Source organism: Cicer arietinum, chromosome 4, assembly GCF_000331145.2.
Source record: "Cicer arietinum cultivar CDC Frontier isolate Library 1 chromosome 4, Cicar.CDCFrontier_v2.0, whole genome shotgun sequence".
In the NCBI taxonomy this organism is placed as follows: domain Eukaryota; kingdom Viridiplantae; phylum Streptophyta; class Magnoliopsida; order Fabales; family Fabaceae; genus Cicer; species Cicer arietinum.
The window spans coordinates 41,197,392-41,209,776 of NC_021163.2; the positions used below are offsets into that span (position 1 = coordinate 41,197,392).

At 33.2% G+C, this 12,385-nt stretch overlaps 1 long non-coding RNA gene across 6 annotated transcripts in view; it reads right to left on the minus strand.

The window, feature by feature from the left end:
• LOC101490259 (uncharacterized) overlaps positions 1 to 12,385 on the minus strand; it is a 57,193-nt gene that overhangs the window by 6,383 nt on the left and 38,425 nt on the right. For 2 of the 6 annotated variants that reach the window (XR_012162536.1, XR_012162533.1), the window contains one exon: positions 5,065 to 5,659. The exons of 3 other annotated variants lie outside the window; for them this stretch is intronic. This is a non-coding gene — a long non-coding RNA (uncharacterized lncRNA). Of the gene's footprint in view, positions 1 to 5,064; positions 5,665 to 12,385 lie in introns of those variants that run through there. One more of the 6 variants, XR_012162540.1, reaches the window with a different exon arrangement.

The following is a 12,385-nucleotide window of genomic DNA, read 5'->3' on the forward strand; positions in this document are numbered from 1 at the left end:
AAAAAAAAAGAACTCATCTTTTTTATAATAAAATAGGCCAACAACCCTTTCATGTTTGACTAATTTATGGTTAAAGATCAAAGGATAAAGCATTTATGAGATGACCAACAACCCATAAAATTTATTCAAGAAAGTTTAGACTCGAGAATGCTCAAAATTTAAGCAGTCAACCGCGAAGAACCTGTGTGAACTTGTCCACTCAATAAGATTGGAAGAGCTAAAGACTTGTGGACTCGTCCACTTAATTAAACTTGAAGAGTTGAAGTGTATATACAAGGTAACCAAACTAAGGCATGTGATTGCACAACCAAACACGTGCACACAAATGTACGACCAAGAATAGGAATGCAAACGGTACAGTTGAAGATTTGTGGAGTCATTCACTCTATCAGACTTGAAGAGTTAAAGCATATACACACTGATGCACATCCCAGAAAATGCATGCGGATGTGCGACCAAAAAAATGCACGTGGATGCACCACGAAGGATAAGCATGGGGATGAAAATGCTAAAGACTTGTGGACTCCTTAACTCAATCAGACTTGAGGAGTTGAAGCATATACACACAAACATGTGACCAAGCATATGGACGTAGTTGCACGACCAAAAATATGCACGCTGATGGACATACAAGTATAGGCATATGGATGGCGGAGCTAAAGACTTGTGGATTCATCCATCAAATTAAAATGCAAATGTTGAAGGACCACACACCAATCATCGCTAATACATGTGGCACCACAACAAGATTATGATGCTGGATCAAATCGGACTTGATCATGGAGACCCTTTTACTGAGGTAGATTCACCTTTAAAAGGGGATGAGAAAATTAGGGTTGGGATCTCTATTCACTTCATAAACAATTCATTTCTCTTATTGAGCACCTTTAGAAGTCTTTTGAGAGTTCTAGGGTCTTACATTTATGTATTTCTTGTTTACATACGTGAACATAATTTATTTTTATTTGAAATCTTAGAATCATGACGGAAATTGAATTCGGTTGTTTACGAGCATGAAAATGAGTAAAAATTATCATACAAAATCATATTAAAAGATAGCCATTGCGTACATAATTGAAAGATATGAATTAGGTAATTCCTAACTAACCAATTACTAACACTAACAAAATAATATTATGTAATGGGCTACTCAAATTAGAATTGGGAAATATACCAATATGAGTTTGGATTACAATTATTTTGAACAATTTAAATGTAAAAAAGAAAATCTAAAAACATATAAGCAAAAAATATAATGAAAAATTGGTTTGCAACACCCAAGGTGCAAACCAATCTCAAAAGTTTGATACTAAACTCCATGATTTATGCAGATTTCTTGCAATCATGACAATGACCAGAAGTCCTAAATAATCTCTATAAAATGACGTGCATTCCTCACTTGATATACAACCTCTTCTGCTCTCGTGTACTTAATCATTCGTGTTACCTAAGTATTGAGATACGTTTATGAAAGTACAACTTCATAAACACTCTCATGTGAGAGCTTTTTTTCTGAAACCTATGAAGTAACCTATGAGTAACAATGTCAATTACATGGAAGGAGGGTTTGAATTGTAATTGTTCTTTTTTTAAAATTCCTGCTAAGACTTAAAAATTTTAACTCAACATTGATCTTGGTTATAAACGAAGAACGTTCTTGGTTAGTGAAAACACACAATTTTAACTTATCTATATAAAATTTGATTAGAAGATAATAAGTAAATAGAAATAAGGGAAGAGATATCACACTGAGATATATCCTGAGGGATTATACCATATGGGACAATGATTCTCTTATAGTCCTTGTGTAAGACCCATAATTTTAAAGTATACTTTATGTATTTTAGTGTATTTTGGTATTGAACTCGGAGGCTTTGTAGCCAAAGTTATTAATATTTTGGGAGTTTATATGACCAAAAAAATATTTTCATGCCGATTAGAATTACTCGTCGATGAATGAATTAATTAACTGCGGTGAATCTTTTAAGAAGAATTTAATTCTGGGGAGTTTTGTTAAAAATATCTCGAGTCGCGACGATAGTAGATATTTTTGACAAAAAGTAGTTTGGAGAGGTTATGGGTGAAATGGTAATTTTAATAAATATCTAGATATTTGTTAAGTTATAATTAATATATATATGTTTGTTTGGAGGGAAAAAGAAAGGAGGTAGAAAAGAAAGAAAAGGAAATTAGAAGGAAGGAAAAGGAAAAGAAAAGAAACATTACGTCTTCTTCTTCCTCTGCCTCGCAACATTCCTCTTCTCCCCCCTTTTTCTTCTTTCGTTGGTTTTGCTTTCTTTTTCTTTCTTTGGCTTCAAAAATAGAAACCCAAGGATTAGTGGGTAAGAAAGCAAGAATTTCTCGGCTTCACTACCACGCTACGGTGCTGGTGAACTAAATTTGGAAGCGACGTTGTGAGCGGAGATTTTATCGGAATTACTCGCGGTACCTTGTTCGCACGTTAAAGCTAACGTTAAGGTAAGGGCTCCTTCCAAACTTCTAGTTTGCATTTAGGGACTTATCTGTGGTTGTGTGGAAAGGAATTTGTTAGGGTTGAAGTGTTGATTTGGGGGAAAATGAATCTAAGACTTTATGGGTAAAATCTTAGAGTTAGGTTTTGGTTATATTGATGAATGTTTCGTGGAAAATGAATTTAAACTCATTTATGTATGATTTTGAGTAAATGAAACTTGTTGTGTTTGAGTGGTGGATTGTGTTGATTTGTGTTCGTCGTATTTGACGTGTTCTTAATTAATACTGATGAAATTTGATATGTGTATGGTTGGATTTTGTGGAGAAATGAATTGATGTGTTTTGGTATGAGTTGTGGATTGGATCTGATAATAGGTTTGAGTTGTTTTGTGTGGAATTTGAAAACCATTAGAGTTAAACGAGTATTAAGAATGGGGAATCTCTTAATGTCTACGTTTACTTAATGTTGGCGTGAAAACCATTAGAGTTAAACGAGTATTAAAAATGGGGAATCTTTTAATATCTCGGTTTACTTAATGTGTGTTTGAGAAAATCGTTTAAGTTAAATGAGTATTAAGAATGGGGAATCTCTTAATGTCTTGTTTACTTAATGTTTTGTTCTGAAAATCGTTTAAGTTAAATGAGTATTAAGAATGGGGAATCTCTTAATGTCTTGTTTACTTAATGTTGTTTTGAAAATCGTTAAGTTAAAAGAGTATTAAGAATGGGGAATCTCTTAGTATTTCTGTTTACTTAATGTTTGTTTTGAAAATCGTTAAGTTAAAAGCGTATTAAGAATGGGGAATCTCTTAGTATTTCTGTTTACTTAATGTTTGTTTTGAAAATCGTTTAAGTTAAAAGAGTATTAAGAATGGGGAATCTCTTAATATTTCTATTTGCTTAATGTTTGTTGTGAGAATCGTTTAAGTTAAATGAGTATTAAAAATGGGGAATCTTTTAATATCTGCATTTGCTTAACGATTGTTGTGGATGGAGTCAGTGTATGCTCATGCATTTTCATTCTTTTTGTAAATCGTGCAGACCCGTGATAGGTGACACCTTGATAAATAGTACTTTGGCCTGTGATAGGCGGTACATTCATGATTTACGTTTTTGTAAACCGTGCAGACCCGTGATAGGTGGCACCTCCATAAACGATACGGGCCCGTGATAGGCAGTACGTTTATGGTTTTCGCTTTTTTGTAAATTGTGCAGACCTGTGATAGGTGGCACCTTGGTAAATAGTACTTTGGCCTGTGATAGGCGGTACATTTACAATTTACGTTCTTTTTAGTAAACCGTGCAGACCCTTGATAGGTGGCACCTCGGTAAACGATACGGGTCCGTGATAGGCAGTACGTTTATGGTTTACACTTTTTAGTAAATCGTGCAGACCCGTGATAGATTGCACCTCGGTAATTGGTACTTCGGCCTGCGATAGGCAGTACAATTATGATTTACGGCCCTTCGAGGAGGGTTTTGGTTTGGCATATACGCATTGCATTAGGGTGCTTAGCACACGAGTCGTGTTTGAATTAAGTTATGTTTAAGTGTTATGTATTGATATTGTGTGTAAGTGTGACTGATTGTAAAACTATTTCGAAACTTAAGTTGTCGTGGTAATTATGTTGGAATTGCTAAGTGTTATGTGTTAATAATCGGGTGCAAGTGTGATGGATTGTAAAACCATTTCGAAACCCAATTTGTCATGGTGATTGTGTGGGAATTGCTAAGTGTTAAGATTTGGAGTTGTGTATGAATGTGATTGAATTAGTTTATGTATTTTTGGAAGAATAAGCAGGGAAATCGATTTCCCAATCGATTTGATGAGTTGCAGGGACTTCGCCAATTTGACAAAATCGATTTGCCAATCGATTTTGTAATCTGTTTTTCAAAACCATCTAAGAAATCGATTTGGAAATCGATTGGTATGTTTCCTATTTTCTTGAATCTTGAAAATATATTGAAACAATCGATTTGGCAATCGATTGGCTGCATTACAGGAGCTCAGCCATTTGGACAAAATCGATTTGGAAATCGATTGGCTTTAACATAGGGGCTCACCTACTCATTCAATCGATTTCCCAATCGATTGATGTAAGCCTAGAGTACAGATTTTACAAAAACACATTCAAGCAATCGATTTCCCAATCGATTTGCTTAGTGGAAATTCTTATTTTGAGTTAGATAATCGATCGCTCAATTGGTTCATCAATGGATTGGCCAGTTGTTTATTACCTGATTGATTTAAGACTTATTTTGACTTCATTTTTATTTGGCAAGCATTATATGAACTTTTAGCATATGGAAAATCCTTTTAAGGTGCATGCTTAGTTGAAAGGTTATTTTGTGCATTTAAAAACTTAAATGTTATGTGTTAACTGTTAATTTCGGTTGGTGACCCTTTACAACTATTGTGGAAATCTGGGCTTTTGCCCTCAAATGAGAGCCAGGACGATCCTACCGGTTCGTACCCTACGGCTTTCTCATCTCAAGCATTCGTAAAGTCCACTTCCGTTTAAAAATACAAATCGTATAACATTTTAATGTTGATCAAGCAATAAAAAGCATTAAGCACAGAGATGAGAAAAATAATTCAATAAACTCATTCATATAAATATAAATCAAATCAGAAAAACAGGGGTTTCATCTTGTTACACTCATCCCTAACAAATATGGTTTAGTTACTCATGACAGAGATACAAAAGATAGAGGTTAAAGAATAATTACAAGAATGATTCGTGAATGATTTTTGATAAAACTACTCCAATGATGTTAGAAACGGACGTCTTTGAGTTTCTCTGCACGAGTACAAGTCTCCCAACTTCTCAATAGTAAAAAAAGAACCCTAAAAAGTGAAAAATTGCGTTTTCAATGAATGTTGTCGCGTCCATGTGCCTCAAGCGTAGAAAATGCACTTCAGGCGTGCGCTGACAGTGTTGAAAGGCAAGAAATGTGCCTCAGGCGCGGCTGTTGCGCTTCAGGCGCACAACATCTACTTTCTGACCTATACTGCATTTCTCTCTTCTTTCGAGTCTGAATTTGGTTTCGGTGTCTTCATGAAAGTTGTAGCTATGGATCTTAGCTTTCATTTGAACTTGGTTTGACGCTAATTGGACATCTAAAACTCCAGATATGACTGAAATACTCCACATAGGTCATGTAGATTTCTCTCCAAAATTCAGCCCTGCACTAAAACAAAGTAACAAAGCAAAACTCCGAAAAATCTCTACTTAATCAAGGAAATAAGAACATAAACATTTCATTAAATCAAAGAAATAAAATTAACAAAATATATCAAATAAATCCTTAAATTAACTAATGAATAAAAGATAAATAAGACTAAAAACAATAAAAAAATATGCATATGATGAAGAATCATCATTCCTTCATATTGAAGGTTTTCAAAAATGAAAACCCGACCAATGCCAATTCGCCTTTGAGCCCATTTGTCATTGTAGAGTTTCTAATGTTCTGAAGGAATCACATGCGGAATAAGGATATTGTTAGAGGATGGTTTGGAAGATTTTGTGAGCTCTGGGTTTGAAGTTTTTAGTGGAGAACGTTCTGGGGTTGATGGTTTGGACGGAGAACGTTCTGGATTTGAAGTTCTCTTAGCAAGTTTTTTAAGGTATTTTAATTTCTGAGAAGCTAGAAATTGAGAGAGTTTTGAAGAAGATTTGAATGTGGGAATCTATATTTTAGTTTGAGATGGGATGGACTTTGGTGGTTTCACATTGGAAGGGGATTTTGATGGTATTGAGCGTTGTGATGAAGTAGCAGATTTTGGTTTGGGAATCTGGAGTGATGCCGTAGGTTCAGACTCATCATCAGAAATTGTATAAATTTTTGAGTTTGTGTTTTAGGTTTTGGAGGTGCCAATACCTGCCAAGATTCACATTAATCTTTGTTTAGAAGATGAAGTGCTTGAATGAGGGTTGAGTGTTTTGCGAATAATGGGTGCAGCTTGACTAATTAAGAGAGTTGCAAATTGAAATAAGGGTGGAAGAGTTGTGAAGAGTGGACGATGACTGGTAGTCAAAGAACGTTCTCTCTGAAGAGGAATTTGGATGTGTTGGTATGGATGGAGGTTATGGTGAACGAGTTGGAGATGGTGAAGGAGATGGTGATGGAGTTCTTGACTGAGGATTCTTGCGTGTTTTTGCATTGGTACGAGCTATTGTTGAGAGAATGGGAGGTGAAGATGAATGAGAATAAGAGATGAACTTTTTCAGAAAAAGTTTGAAGTTGTTGTGTAGTTGTGAAAGATGAAACAGTTTTGAACTTTTGTAGGTGGTTTGTGAGAGGAGAAAGTGCCACGTGTGGGATGTGATTGATTGGAAAAATGTTATTGGGAAGGAGGAGAGGGGAGATGATGTGGCAGTAATAGGCATTGTAGTCGTTACATTTTCATGAGTGGTAGACGGTACAAGTTCAAAAATCTGATTTTGAATTTTCTTCATGATGAAGAAACGAAGAATGTTCTTGAGTCCTTTGTTGAAACAGACTCGAACGAAGAACGTTCTCCGTTATGACTAGAATGTTTTGGTTTTTGTTTTTAACGATTCTGAGTGAGATTTTTGATGATTTTTAATCTTTCTTTAATTGAATTAAAATTTTCTTCAACAAGAGACTTTGTAAATATGTCAGGTAATTGATTCTTTGTATCAACAAAGATTAATTCAATTTTCTTTTTATTCACACGATCCCTAATAAAGTGAGATTTTATTTCAATATGTTTGGATCTAGAATACTGAATAGGATTTTTGACAGATTAATGACACTAGTATTATCACAGTAACTTGGGAGCAACAATTTGTTGTTGAGACATATTAAGCTTCAGTGGATGATAAAGCAATTGTGTTTTTCTTTCTACATGAGCAGCTGATTAATGCTTTTCCTAGGAACTGACATGTGTTGAGACAAAATCTCTCTAAATTGGTTTTAATGATAACAAAATTAATTAAAAGATTATGATTGTGTTTAATGACTAATTTGTGCTTTTGAGTGTATTCATATAAGAAAACAGGTTATCATTCATCTTGGAAAAAGAAGAAAAATTCTGAGTTAAATGCTAAGTATGCCAAATGCCGAGGATGGCCTCACAAGCTGATGAAACTACAGTTCTGCATCCTCGTTGTTTTGAATTCATTAAAAAAAGGCATAATAGTATTAAAGAATGAATTATTTGAATTCATTTAACAAAGGCAGAATAGTATTAAAGAATGAATTGTTTGATTCATTCAATAAAGGCAAAATACTATTAAAAAATTGTTTAAAGAAATGCCTTTGAAGAAAAGTAGCAAGAATGCAAGAGAAAGGTACGAGGAATGATGATCTTAGCATGTGCCTATAGTCAACATCTTGAAAAGCTTTCCAAGACTTTATGAAAGCAACTCATCATATCATAGGCAAAAGGCTACATGTACCATTATGTGATTTAATAAGATTATAAAGTCAATCTTCAAAAATGCAACAACAAACAGGTTCTAAATAAATCGATCACATGTCTTAAGGCAAGGAAAGAAGAAAAAGCCTTCACAAAGCCTTGAAGAAAGGAATGAAAATGACATCACATGTTCTTACAAGTCATTAAATGGAGGAAAGAGAAAAAGCTCACATGTGAAGCTTTATGAAGGCATTGAAGAAAGAGAATGAAAATGACTCCACACAATATTCAAACATTAAAGAAAGGAAAAAGAAAAGGACATCACGTGTCCCTAAGTGCCAAGAAAACAGTACCTCGTACTTGAACATGGAATGCATAAATTCAAATGAGCTTAATGGCATTTTCGTAAATATGAGGAAAAACCTTGGCATTTCTCAATTGGATTTTCCAACGGTCATAAAAGGCTTGGCTTATGAAATGAACATCATAAGACCTCTATAAATTGCAGCAAGCTGATCTTCATCTACACACAACACATTGCATTAAAAAAGATCAAAGATCTTAAAGCTTTCAAGAAGCAACATCCATTATATCTTCATACTTTCTACAAATCCTACATTAGATCTTTGTTAATCTTTTGAGAAAGTATTTAGAATCAATCACTCTCTTATCACACTGTAATTTCCACGTGAGGTACACTTGGAAATATTTGAAATCTGATTGTAAGCTTGGTGAAGCTTAAGAATACACAAGTTGTAATCATCCTCGGTCAGAGGTTGATCTGTTTGAACATTAGTGAAATCTCACAAGGGTGTGAGGACTGGAAGTAGCCATCTTTGGGTGAACCAGTATAAAAACCGTGTGTGTCTATCTTATATTTCTTATTTACTCTTTAACTCAGTTCGAATCTGAAAGTTTTGAAAAACCCATCCTCGGGCTTTCCATCCTCTACAAGAGGATAGTTTTTAAAACACTTGAAAACTATTTTTAAACAACAAAATCCCTATTCAACCCCCCTTCTAGTGATATTTAGCTACATCAACATGCACCACTTGTGCTTTTTCTTTCGATCTTATCTCCGGCATAATCAATATCATATAAGCTACAAAATCAAAATGAGAACCCTTACTATACCAAAGGCCAAGATCAGTAGTACCAACAAGATAACGAAAGATTCTTTTTATAGCAGTTAAATGGGATTCTTTTGGCGGGGATTGAAACCTAGCACATAATCCTACTGCAAAAACAATATCAGGCCTACTTGCAGTTAAATAAAGTAAAGAACCAATCATTTCCTTGTATTCTTTTTCAGAAATTGATTTTTCATTTTCATCTTTGTCTAATGAAGAGGACGGATGCTTGGGAGTAGTCATAATTTTGGCTTCACTCATTTTATATTTTGTTAGATCCTTAATGTATTTTTCTTGACATATGAAAATTCCATCTTTTTGTTGCTAAATTTGCAATCCAAGAAAATACCCGAATTCTCCCATCACACTCATCTCAAATTCACTTTGCATGAGATTTGAAAAATCCTCACACATTTTTTCAATAGTTGATCCGAAGATAATATCATCAACATACACTTGAACAATAAGTAAATCATTTTTATTTGTTTTCTTGAAATGTGTTATGTCAATTTTTCCTCGGGAAAATCCATTTTTGATGAAAAGAGAGCTTAATCTTTCATAGCAACCTCTAGCAGTTTGTTTTAATCCATATAAAGCTTTAGTGAGTTTAAAAACATGATTCGTTTTCTTTTTATCTTCAAAACTAGGGGTTTGACGAACATAAACTTTCTCATTTAAAAAACCATTTAAGAATGCACTTTTAACATCCATTTGGAAATGTTTGATAAATTTATGAGATTCATATGCAAGAAGAATTTGTATAGCTTCTAACCTTGCAACTTGGAAAAAGGTTTCATCATAGTCTATACATTCTTGTTGATTATAACTTTAAGCAACTAACTCTGCTTTGTTTCTTACAACCTTACCTTCTTCATCTAGCTTATTTCTGAATACCATCTTGTTCCAATGATTGTTTGATCTTGTGGATATGGAACAAGAGTTCATACTTCATTCTTTTCAAATTGAATAAGTTTTTCCTTTATTGCTTCAATCCAAGATTCATCAATTATGGCTTCTTTGGTGGATTTTGGTTTTATTTGGAATATCATTGCCATGTTGATGTTGACATCATCTTTAAATGACATTCTTATTTTAATCCCATCAGCTGTATCTCAAATGATTTGATTTTGAGGATGATCACCAATTAATTTCCAACTTCTAGGAAGAGTTTCAAATAGAGATTGTTTATCAATCTCATTTTCCTCAATGACTGTCCAAATTATTCTTCCTCCTTATCATCTCTTTTTCTTAAATCAAGGTCATCAAACTCATCAAATAACACATGCATACTATTTTCAACAGTTTAGTTTTCAAATTAAAAATGAGATATCCTTTAGATTATGTTGAATATCCTAAAAAAATAGCTTTGTTTGATTTTGCATCAAATTTTCCTAAGTTATCTTTGTTATTCAAGATGTCGCAGTAGCATCCAAAGATGTGAAAATATGAAATATTTGGCTTCCTATTTTTCCAGATTTCATAGGTTGTTTTGTTTATTATTTTCCTTATGGAAACACAATTCAAAATATAGCATGAAGTATTGATAGCTTTAGCCCATAAATACTTTTCAACATTTGATTCTTCCAAGATTGTTCTTGCCATCTCTTTGTAATGATCTATTTTTTTGTTCAACAACTTCATTTTGTTGAGGATTTCTTGAACAAGATAGATAATGAGAGATGCCAAGTTCATAATAAAAAATGTTTTAAAAGATGAATTTATGAATTCCCTTCCATGATCACTTCTTATAGAAATTATGTTGGATTCTTTTTCATTTTGAACTTTTTTACATAATGTTTTGAAAGCATCAAGTTCATCATCCTTTTGTTTTAAAAATAACACCCATGTGTATCGAGAAAAATCATCAACAATAACAAACCTGTATTTCATACATCCTAGACTTGTGGTTTTGACAGGACCAAAAAGATCAATGTGAAGTAGTTCAAGAGTTTTTTTAGTTGATATAAACTCTTTTGAATGAAAACTACTCTTAACTTGTTTTTCTTTTGCACAAGCTTCAAATACTTTATCCTTATCAAAGTTTATTTTGAGAAGTACTCTAACAAGATCTAATTTTGATAATTTTGAAATAGTTTTCATACTCATGTGTCCAGTTCTCTTATGCCATATCCACTTGTCTTTGTTAATGAACATGAAGCATGATTCAACCGGTAATTCTTTAATGTATAAAACATAGAGATTTACCTTTGACTAATGCTTAGAAGATTATGTTTCAATCCTTCAACATATTGAACATGATTAATTTTTGCATAATTTACCTTATCTATGGTACCTTTACCTTTGATTTTTGCTTGATCATTGTTCCCAAATGTTATTGATCCTCCATCCTTTTTAATGAAGGACAGTTGTTTATTTGATGTCATATGTCTTGAACAACCACTTTCCAAATACCATGGATTTTTCTTGATACTTCAAGAGTCATCTTGTATTTGATATTACTGCATTTTTAGGTATCCATTTGGTCTTGGGTCCTTGAGGGTTAGTTTTTCTATTTATATTTGATTTTGTAGAATAAAATTGTGATTCACCATGTCCAATTTTTAAGCAGAAAGAGCATTTTCTTACTGAAGAATGTTGTGGTTTGTGCCCAAAATGTTCTCCGTTTTTAAAATCTTTGAGAAGAACGTTCTTGTCAGTTTGCAAAACGTTCTTGGGTATAAGTGATCCTTTGGCTTTAAATTTTTCATCCCTTTTTTTGAAATCGCATGCATATTCTAGATGTCCAATTTGTTTACAATATGAAGATCTTGTTTTGCACTTGTCATCCTTTCTTTCAAGAACAAAAAAGGTTTTCATACATTTTTTATTTTTGAGTTTTGTGAAAGCCAAGTCAAACTTTGTCAAATATCCCTACTTGGAATCCCATGATTTTTTGAAATGTAATTTTCTATTTTAAGAAAAATGTTCTCCTTTTGAATTGTAGAACATTCTTGGTTTTTAGTTTCATCAGTTTCCTTAAAATGAGATTCCTGCATGTTCTGAATGATATTTTTTAGTTCATCAATCATAACCTGAGCTTTCTCTTTTTCTCTTTTTTCTTTTAAAACTTGATATTTGAAGAGTTACATTTTTGAACAAGCAAGTCTGAATCATTAAGTAAAATATCAAAATCTTTTTCAATTTGTTCATATAAAGGACATGGTTCAAAATTGATTACCTCCTTATCTTCAGAGTTCGCCATCAAGCATAAGTTGGCTTATTCAGGTTCCTCTGTTTCTGATTCATCAGAATCATCCCAGATCACCATCATTTATTTCTTCTTGAAAGGAAATTTCTTTTGTGCTCTTTCATTCAAGGGACATTCAGTTTTATAATGTCCTTGTTTGTTACATCCAAAACAAATTATTTGACTCTTGTCTACTTCTACTTTGAA